This window comes from Diabrotica virgifera, chromosome 1 (genome assembly GCF_917563875.1).
Source record: "Diabrotica virgifera virgifera chromosome 1, PGI_DIABVI_V3a".
Classification (NCBI taxonomy): domain Eukaryota; kingdom Metazoa; phylum Arthropoda; class Insecta; order Coleoptera; family Chrysomelidae; genus Diabrotica; species Diabrotica virgifera.
The window spans coordinates 101,841,861-101,853,215 of record NC_065443.1 but is presented as its reverse complement, the minus strand read 5'-3'; the positions used below and the strand labels follow the sequence as shown (position 1 = coordinate 101,853,215).

Sequence of the window (11,355 nt, the reverse complement as noted above, 5' to 3'; positions counted from 1 at the left end):
AGTTATCACGTTCTTACAAAGTTATCAGGTATTTCGTAGTCTTTTTCTCTATTTCAAATAATATGTACCTCGATTATTATCGGACTTTATTTTGTTATTAATAAAAGGAACGCCACTTCGGGCCCCTCCGGGGCCCGTGCCCCTGGGCGCCCGCCCCAAGCGCCCAGTGGATAAACCGGCACTGACAGATCTAGTTCTTCATCTTGAGCCGTTACCACTTGGTCATCTGCAAAACTTAATGTGTACAAGAAGTTGTCCCGGATTGGTATTCCCATCCCTTCACATTTCCATTTCCATGGTTTTAATATTTGTTCTAGGAATATCTTGAACAGTGTCGGAAGAGCATCCCTGCAATAAGCCTTTTGTGGTCTTAAATTCGTTAGAGTATTTATTGCCGGTTTTAACTCTTACCCTGTTGTTGTAAAGGTTTTTTACGGCTTCTATTAACCTCTGAGTTATTCCGATTTCCTTCATCGTGTTCCATAGTTGTTTTCTGGAAACCGTGTCATATGCCTTTTTTAAATCGATGAATGCCATGTGTACTGGTCTATTTTTTGCCTTTTTTTTCTCAATTCATTGTTGGAGTGTATATAACTTTTTAACCGGAAATGATATCAAAACGAGAACTAAATATTAGATTTCGTCTTTTCAATACGCGATGATTGATATAATACCACGCGTACTATTTCTGCCATTATAATGTGGCATTTTCGATAATATCTTTTTAACCGAAAGTGATTAAAAACCCAGAATTATATTTTATTTATTCCAGCATTGCTAAGGCGCGTCGAGTAATATTTCGCTTGTACCTACTATTTTAGTGACTTTAAAACAGTAGGTACTTCCAGTTGTATGTCTGCAACCGGAAGTCAGAGGTTAAATTTCCCACCTTTAATACCATCCTTGATTTATAAGCTCTTATTAAGTGGCGGCCACAACGGTGCACCGCATCTAGCCTTGACCACAGTATAAAGAGGGACAGTAAAACCTCTTCCATGTCGGCACTTTGATTTCAAGAAGTAATACCGGGAGTACGCAATTGGTAATTCACCAGTGGTCTTGGTACTTGGGAGCGATCATAACATCTGAAAATAACTATGAAAAGGACGTGGCAGCCAGGATTATTGCAGGAAACAGGGCATATTACTCGTTAAGGACCCTACTTAAATCAAAAATACTCTCAAGACCAGCAAAAATAAGAGTATATAAGACAATAATTCGTCCCACAATAACGTATGGAAGCGAAACCTGGACTCTGAATCAGCGGGAAACAACAAAAGTACTGGTACTTGAAAGAAAGATACTGCGTACTATCTATGGGCCTTGCAGAGAAGAGACAACAGAAGAATGGAGAAGAAGACACAATGATGAACTCCAGACAATATACGGAGATGAAAACATAGTACGCTACATTAAATCAAACAGAATACGATGGGCGGGTCACGTACTAAGATCAAGTGACGAAAGACTTCTAAACGCCACATTCTGGGAAAGGCCCGTTGGAAAAAGGTCAGTTGGTCGCCCAAGAAAGAGATGGAAGGACGCAGTAGCCAGCGATCTACGCAAAATGGGAGTACAGCAATGGGAAATAGCTGCTCAGGACCGACAACAATGGAGGGAAATAGTAAACGCGGCCAAGACTCACATAGAGTTGTAGAGCTAAATGATGAATGATGATGATGATGACCAGTGGTGGTTTTCCCTGTTAAAAGCCGTACGTTTCTATGCGACTAGCAATGCGAGAGTGGGGCAAAAGCGACTGCCAACATTGCGCGGTCGCCATGCGCGACTAAAGATTTTACTTCCAATTTTTCGGAGAGTGGTTCTACTTCTACTGTCCCTCTTTATACTGTGCCTTGACCATAGCTTCGCTGAAGCAAAGTAAATACAAGCATTGCCGTAAATTCGCGTGGCCACAACGACGCACCGCCCCTCCTTTCGCACATTGCTGAGTACCAACGCCTCGGCTATATGTAAATTGAGCTTAGCATTTTCTGATTTTCGCACAGTGATTGTTCTAGGGTTGACCATGGCAATTCTTCCAAGTGATACTAATCATTTTTCCTTCAATATTGATTAAAATATAATCAAGCGTATTTGTTCTCACTCTCATGTATTTTGTATTAACAAAACGTTGAAAATCTATAAGGTTTTTATAAAGGTGGTGATTGGTGAAATTCGCCATAGTAAATTCGCTCCTTATTTAGAGGATGGGCAGACATTTTTGTTTGTTCTTTGCATAAACACCATGTCTTAAAATTAGAATTTAAAACAATGCTTCTACGTCTACTCCACGGTAATAAGCTAGAAATAGACCATGTTCGGGACAGTCAAAGATTCAGGTAGCTGACTACTTTTTTAGTTATTGTAGACCTGTAGAAAGAAAATCTACCTGTTTCCTGCCTAGAGTTCGCGTCCGTTTTTAATTTAACAATTTAGTGCAAAAATAGCGATTTTTTCGATTTTTTCACCCTATTCAAAAGCTAAATAGTTGACATAAAATTACAAAATTTGATTTTTTAGAACATTAAAAACCTTCAAAATGCCGATTTTTGAAAGTTAAAAAGTTAATTTGTTGCTACGAAAACTGCAAAATAAGTGAAAATCGTTATTTGTTAATATTTTTTACTAAAACTACCTTAGAACTTTAGTATTTCACTCAAAGTTGGGTATTGGGGTACTTAACAAACCCTCAAAATTTGAGACCGATCCATTAATAATTAGTTTAAGAGTTATTCTAATTGTTTATCCCAGAGACCTTTATTTTGCAATAACATAAGACAGAAACTAATGAAGATAGGGCAATTCTGAGTATGCCAAATGAAAGTAGAAAAATGATGCTATCAAAATGTACAAAAAAAGATAAAGAAATTATCTAACATAGTCAAAAATCCTAATGCCAAATTTGTGAAATTTTGTAGTTTATAAACATTTAGAATAACTTTAAAAATATTGTCCGTAGAAAAAATCATTTTACATATTAAAAAATTTACATTTTACTCGAATTTTTAAAAATGTAGTTCAATTGGTGACTAGTCGTGGTAAGTGAAGGGGGAGCTGGGAGCCGACAAATGCACGAGTTCAAAAACTAAAAAAGGCAACTACTTATTTTCTATATCTCGGGGTCTACTGAATATATTTTGATCGTTCTTTTTTTAATCTCTATGTAATTTTTCTGTACATTACGAATATTCAATTTGTCTAGACATTGATTAATTAATAAACAGTCTAATTTGTTTAAACAATTTTTGAAAAAATAATTTTTTCCCAAAAATCCATGATTTTAGTCATACTATCGTTATTAATTATAGAAAAAGTTAAGGTATACTTTAATAAATAAATTATCTTCAATAAATCTTATAAATCTTATAAAAATCATTTATTTATTAAAGTGTACTTTAACTTTTTGTATGATTAATTATTTATATGGGAAATAAGCCACAATTAAAATGAAAAAAATAATTTTATTAACGTTTCGACGCCCAAATCGGGTGCCGTTGTCAAAATACAAAATATTACTAAAATAAACAAAAGTGTTGTTGCTAAGCAAAAAAATTCTTCTAATAATTTATTTAATCTCACTCATTTATATTGGCAATTCAGACATATATTGTACATTTTAAAGTAGAAGACTTTAATTTTTAAGATTTGGGCGTCGAAACGTTAATAAAATTATTTTTTTCATTTTAATTGTGGCTTATTTCCCATATAAATAATTAATCATAAAAATGCCACAAGGAAATAGCTTCAGAACAACTTTTTGTATGATCATTAATGATACTATGATTAAAAAAATAGATTTTTGTAAAAAAATATTTTTTCAAGAATTGTTTAAACAAATTAGACTGTTTATTAATTAATACATTTATAAACAAATTGCATATTTGTAATGTGCGTAGAAATTACATACAAATTAAAAAAAAAAGAAAGATCAAAATCCATTGAGTTGATCCGGAGATACAGAAAATTATATTCGTTTGAAATTGCTTTTTCGGTATTTTAACTCGGTGGATTTGTAGGTTCCCCCTAGTAATCATTTGAACTACATTTTTGAAAAATCGTAGAGGGTGCTGTGAAGGTACAATGTTTGTGCAAATTTTTTAAGAAAAAATACAAATCACATTCTTTAAAATGGCATTAATGAGATTCCTTAATTATTATAAACAAATTAGCGTGAATTAAAAAAAACATATGGCTAACTTTGTCCCAAATGAACCCAGGCTAAATTTGTTTAGCCTGGGTTCCAAGAATTAGCCAAGTAACATCATAAAATAAATTTTGAGCTACTTTTTACAAATAATTTGGCTACCTCCAGGGGATCCTGACCTACATTGGAAACCACTTGTGATCAGTACAGGCACAGAAAAAAAACAGTGATGAGCGGACGTCACTTGTCAAGAAGCTTAATAATCTTCTTTTTCTTCTTCTGCTTCTTTAAACTGTGATCAGCGGCCCGAAAAGACCACTACCATAAGTACAAATGTTCGAAATGTTATGTGAAGGACAATTATGTTTTAAGTGCCAAAACCAAAGTTGAAGTATTTGGTTAGGAGTAAAAAACAGTTATATTATTGAGAACAAGAACAATGAGGTAGGTAGGTATTGGTTTTTATTGATTTATACGAAATACGTCCCAAAAACAATCAGTATTTTTTTAAATTGAAAATACGTGTCTTTGAGATACTCTGAGGTATTGTTAAGTTATAAAAAATAACTGTCTTATTGTTGCATGCCATGATTTCCCAATAATCAAGAAGTTCATACTTTATTGAATGGTAATATTTTTATAAGTGAATGCAAAAAAATTTATACACGATTGAAACAAAAATAGCAATTTTTAAGCATGCGATAACAGCTTCTTTAATGTTTAAGCAAGTTATTAATATTATATTAAAAATAAATTTATTTTTGTATTAATATAGCGCCCGTCGACAATGTCTTAAAATATGAATCTGGCCTAAATGATAAGGCCGTGATTTTGTCTTATTTTTTTTCTTTCCATGACGTCTATGCCTTTCAAGAACAATAGAAGGGTACTGAACAAAAGAACGTGATATGATAACAAACCGGTCGGATTCAATTGTTTTAACAGTTATCTTTGGCTTCTATTTGAACATGGTAAGTACTCAATTTGCAGTTCTTTATGAGAAGAATATCTCGGCAAACAAAATCTAATCTTGGTAATTACTAATTAATTGACTATTTACGGCATTTATTTGTCTAGGGATTATGATAAGGATTTCTTGGATGAGAGATAATATCATTTAGTTGGGCAGTAAATATGAGATTCGAAGAATCTTGTTGTTTACAATAATTATTTATACCTACTTATGTAAAAAATCTTGAAATACATTTTTTTACTGTTATTTTTTATGAGTTTCAGGCTAGGATAGCAACTTATATTGCCATTTACTTATTCCTCCATATTATACTGGATACCGTCTATTCTATTTGACGATTTTCGTTCATATTAAAATTAAAGCAACGATTAAAGTATAAATGAATGTTAAGAAACCGGATAATTTAAAGAAGTTAAAGAAAGAAACCATTTTTTTCTCCTATTTAATATTGGCATCGAAAAAATTATAAGAGATGCAGAACTAAACAAGGTATACGAGTTATACAATTTTTAATAAATCTACCCAAATATTAATAGACGTAGACGACATGGTCTTTGTCGCACCTTGTCAAATCCAGAGAGATGTGCGCTGCACTCTCAACGCTGCAGGAAAGATGGGTCTGGTCATCAACGAAAGTAAAACTAAGTCTTTATACTGTGGTAAAACTAAGGTCACAGTATAAAGAGGGACGGTAAAACCTCTTCTATGTCGGCAGTTTGATCTCAAGAAGTAATACCGGCAGTACGCAATTGGTAATTCATCAGTGGTGGATACGGGTCTTCCCTGTTAAAACCCTAAAACCCGTACGTTTCTATGCGACTAGTAATGCGAGAGTGGGGCAAAAGCGACTGGGAATATAGCGCGGTCGCCATGCGCGACTAAAGATTTTACTTCCAATTTTTCGGAGAGTGGTTCTACTGTCCCTCTTTATACTGTGCTAAGGTCATGGCATCATGAACAGAGAACAGAGTTGGAAACATAGGAGTAACCAGGGGGTGGTTTTGCGGGTTATAACCCCCCCTTTTGGATGTACTTTGAGCTCTATACGCTTAACACCATTATTATTCCATACCCCCCAGAGACCTTCAAGTAGATGTAACCTCCCCTTAGGATCATCCTGGTTACACCTCTAGTTAGAAACATGGAACATAACTTTAACGTCGTCGGTGACTAAGAATTCTCTTATCTGGGAATTATGGTAAGGTAAACAACTTCATCACAATATCGGAAGAGATGAACCCTATAGAATAATGCTCGCAAGTAGAAGTTACTAGGGACTAATCAAACACTTTAGAAGCCACTGCCTGGAAGACAAGGAACAAGGAAGACAAATCTCATGATATGTGGAGTGTGGAGCCCTAATAATTCCAGTTTTGATGTACGGTGGGAGACATGAGTGATTTCTAACACAGATAAAAATGGGCTATTAATATTCGACAGAAAAGTTCTGAGAAAAATACTAGGTCCTTCGTCCGTTCCGAACGTTGGCAGTTAATATTACTATTCTGAATGCCTCTTCAGAATAAGCGTTAAATAATAGAGGTGATAGTATGCAGCCTTGCCTGACTCCTCTCTTTCTTACAATTTCTTCAGATGTTTCTTTTTCAATTCTTACTATTGCTCGCTGATTGTAATAGAGGTGTGTTATTAGTCTTAAATCTCTTTCAAACTGGTTTTTAGTTTTCAGAATTTCCATGAGTCGATCATGTTTTACCTTATCAAACGCTTTATTGTAGTCTATAAAACAGACGTAAAGAGGACGGTTAACATCCAAACATCTCTATGTCAGCACGTTGAAGGAGAATAATGCCTCTCTGGTACTCATTCCATTGCGGAACCCATATTGAGTGTCACTAATATCCAGCTCCAGTTTAGAGTGTATTCTGGCGTGGATAATTTTCAGCAGAATTTTCAAGTGATGTGACATTAAGCTTATGGTTCGGTAGTCACTGCATTCTTTGGCATTTACTTTCTTTGGCAAACACACAAATGCTGATGTCAACATTTCTCTAGGGATGATTCCTGTAGTATACATAGCGTTGAACAGTTCTACTATTATGTACAGGTTTTTCTCGTTGACCACTTTATCAGCTCGCTAGGTAATTCATCTGGACCAGCAGATTTATTGGTTTTCATCTCTGGGCCCACATCTCCGGTTTGGCTATCTACGGATGTACTAGCTTCTCTCTGGTCATGAAATAGTTCCTCGATGTAGTCGATCCATCGTTGTAGTTTTCGTTCTGTCTCGATTATAATATTTCCATTTTTGTCAAGCAATATATTTGAGGTTCTTCTATTTCCTATTCTGAATTCCGGCTAGTTCTTTGACTTATTTATGTAGGTTGAAGTTGTCATATCTGTTTTGCAGTTCTTCTATTTCTTTACATTTTTCAGAGAAGTAGGTTTCTTTAGCCTCCCTAATTTTTCTTCTTATTTGGTTTTGATGCTGTTTATAGCGGGTCTTATTGATGGTTCAGAACTAGAGTATCTTAAATGTGACCTAAATGCAGCTAGCAATGAAGTTGACCTAAGTATGAACTTTGGCAAAAATAAAAATCATGTACGATAAATTACGATACTATACAATTCTAACTACATTATATCAGAAATAAGTCTGAAGAAGTGCAGTACTTGTTCTTGATTGATGTCATTCCACTCTCATTTGGTATCAAAACTGCTGGGGGTGTTATGACTGCCCACATCAAACGTAACACTACCATTCCCATCAGACAAACTCAGACATTCACTACTTACTCTTACAACCAACCCGGTATACTTATTTAGGTAGATATACGAAGGTAAACGTGCCTGACCAAGGACAACAGCCTATTGCAGCAAAGAAGACATTGAAAGAATCTTCAACGAAGCCAAAAATACCATAATGAAGATGAGAAGCAAAAGGCTACCATCTCCGCTAAGAATGTCCTCGAATCGTACTGCTTCAACATCAAAGATCCATGGAAGATGACAAAATCAAGGGCAATATCAGCGAAAGCGACAAAACTACCGTCATGAAGAAATGCAACTAGGTTATTTATTGGTTGTATGCTAACCAACTAGCCAAGAAGGAAGAATACGAACACAAACAAAACGAGCTTGAAAACTTCTGCAACCCCAATCATCACCAAGATGTACCAATGTGCCGGAGGAGCACCAGGTGATATGCCAGATGGTTTCCCAGGTGGCGTAGCTCCAGAAGCTTGAGATACCACCGGAGGTGCTGGACCAACCATTGGAGCAGTTAATTAAATCCTTCATACCATACGTACCCTGTACATTCTTACAATATCTAGAATATTCACATTAAGCCGACGAAGAGTAAATAATATGTGCGAAACTTCCTCTGTTAAATGAATATACAAGAACAAAATAAATTTGTTTGTCTCTTCGGTTTCAGTGTTAAATAAGGAAGAATAACTAAATCATTAAAAGCAAACAAATCACATTAAGTATTTATCAACAAAGGAAAGTTATTGACTCTCGTCTCGTCATTAATAGACTCTGTTGAAATTAGCCCTCTCTCGCTAGGTTTATACACAAAAAAGGAAACAATGGCAATGGATATTTACGCAGTCAACAATTTGTGTGCTCGGGCAAATAACTAAATATTGGCCCGTCTCGTCGCCGTTGCCGGTCGCACATACACCGTTTGATCTGTTCAAATTTGAATTTAAGATTAAATTTGTTAGATCCACAACCCACCTGTCAACACCGCATGGAAATAACTCAAATATTGTTATTTTTACAAGTAAATGTTTATGTTTGCTCAATAGTTCGTGTATATGTACTTATTTAACTAAATATTTGATACGAGGATACTTATTTTAGTAGTTTTTAATGCTTTACTGACATACTTTTGTAGAATAATCAATGAGGATTTAAAAAAGTAGCTTATCATTTTTTTATGTAGGTAGGTACGTACACGAATTACACGATATACTTATAAATGTTTTCTACCGAAAAATGAGCAGCGTAAATGGAATGAAGAAATATGAACAGTATCTTTGTTTCAGAGATATTGTTTTCACCCATTTTGAAAAAATGTGAAAATCTTGAATTAGGTATCCTTGTCTGTCCTAGAGACATTGTAAACACTACTTCTCCGTCATTAGACTGATTATATACGTTACCGTTAAAACCCGATTTCAGTTAAAACCCGAATTTACTAGGAAAAATTAGTTTTAACTATACGCTTTAGACAATTCTAGTTTTAACTAGTCAAAACTAGATTTGACTGCTAAATTCAGTTAAAACTAGAAATCCCGAACGGATTTCATTTAGAGTAGCTCTATCGATCTAGAGCAGTACCTCTTGTGATTGAATATCGATCAAATCTACCTGACAGCGACTATTCATTTCTGAATGCAATATAGGTTTCGACACAAGACCCCTCTTCGCTTTTATATTTTTACTCTTCTTCTGTTGGCAGGTTTCACATATTGATATAAAAGTATTGATCATATCAATTATTATATTTGCTTATTTCCTGGGGGTTTCAGTCTTCAACCTATCCCGATCTCCATAAACAATAGCACCATAGGCGTAACCAGGGGGGGGTTTTGGAGGTTGTAACCCCCCCATTGGGATGTACTTTGAGCTCTATACGCTTAACACCATAGCCCTCAGAGACCTTCCAGTAGTTGTAACCCCCCCCCCCCTTTTAGGTAGTTGTAACCCCCCCCCCTTAGGATCATCCTGGTTACGCCTATGAATAGCACCGTGGGCTGCTTCAATTATGCCAAAAATGTCTTCGGCAGGTAGGTACATAATATTTGATGGGATCAATTTTAAAAGCTAGATTTTTTATTTCGCCAACTTCAACAATTCCAAATCGTTTTAGTTTTCGATTTTGTAATGGTGTTTTCTTGGCAGACAGTTCCGCATCTTGTACTTCGACCATTAATTTATTGTATATGCTTTTGGTCACAATATTGCAGTGACTTTCTTTCTTTTCTGTCTCTTTCCAAAACATTTCCAAAACACGTTTTTTTCACTTTCTTATATCTCTGCTCTCAATCTGATCTTTGATTATCACTCATGGTGAATGATACACAGTGGTGTAATATAACCAATAAAAACGATGCAAAACAATCAACAGTTGCACACACTAGTTTGCTACCAACCGGCCGCCTTCGTCAGTAACATTACCCCGAATCCGTGACCCCGAATAAGCCGTAGTACATGTTTCTTATCGCATCAATTCTAACTGGTATAGGGCTTTTCATCGATTGTCATTCGTTTCGAGCTTCTGTCATGTGTCACATAATATTAATATATCTACGTCATACGTCTTTGGTTTGTATCATTGTAAATACCAATAACGTATGCCGTAGATATATTAATATTATGTGACACATGACAGAAGCTCGAAACAAATGACTGTGAATGAAAAGCCCTATTCACTAGTAATTCCAGAAAAAACTATTTGGAACTAGTATAAACTACTCTAAATGAAATCCGTTTCTATACTAAATTTACAATCAAGATATTTATAATACACGTCCCTAGTAGTCGTAGCGGTATGACTTTCGAAAACATCGAATTTGATCATAAGCGGGTGCATAAAAAGGTATCTTACACTGAGTATTCTATTTCGACATACCTTTATAATAACAAGCATAAGTTAAACACTGCACTGATTGTGATTGCAAAAACGGTTCGCATGTTTTAAATAAGATTTTTGCTGATTATGTTTTTGCTAAAATATTAAATAACACAAAAAATACAATTCACAACCATCATTTAATTTTTAACGATAAACAAAAGTCTAATAAATATATGATGACAAGTTTAAAATTGATCGACTTTGTCGATAACAGTGTCATTAATAGATATTTTTTACCATTAATCATTTTCCAATGATTGTGTGGATTTAGAAATACATACTAAAAAATTTTTTGATCTGTATAAAGGAGATTATAATTATGACACATTATGGCACTCCTTATTTTTCAAATAATATGGCTCTTGTAAACGCATAACTTTGATTTATTGGCTAAAGCCACACTAGATACTTCACAAGAAATTAAAAATAATTAACATGTAAAAAATTCACTGTTTTAATAAGATATATTATATTCCCTAGTATTGCAATAAAATATTAAAACGAATAAACCAAAACTTGTAGAGTAGTGCTGATTGATACAACAGAGAGATAAAATGTTATTCATTCAAGATAGTGTAAAATATATCGCCGCTTATTCATTTCAGATAGTTCCATCTCTCAAACAAAAAC

At 34.7% G+C, this 11,355-nt stretch overlaps 1 pseudogene; it reads left to right on the top strand.

The window, feature by feature from the left end:
• Positions 1-5,667: 5,667 nt before the first annotated feature.
• On the top strand, positions 5,668-8,324 carry LOC114333199 (heat shock 70 kDa protein cognate 4-like; annotated as a pseudogene).
• The last annotated feature ends 3,031 nt before the right edge of the window (positions 8,325-11,355 follow it).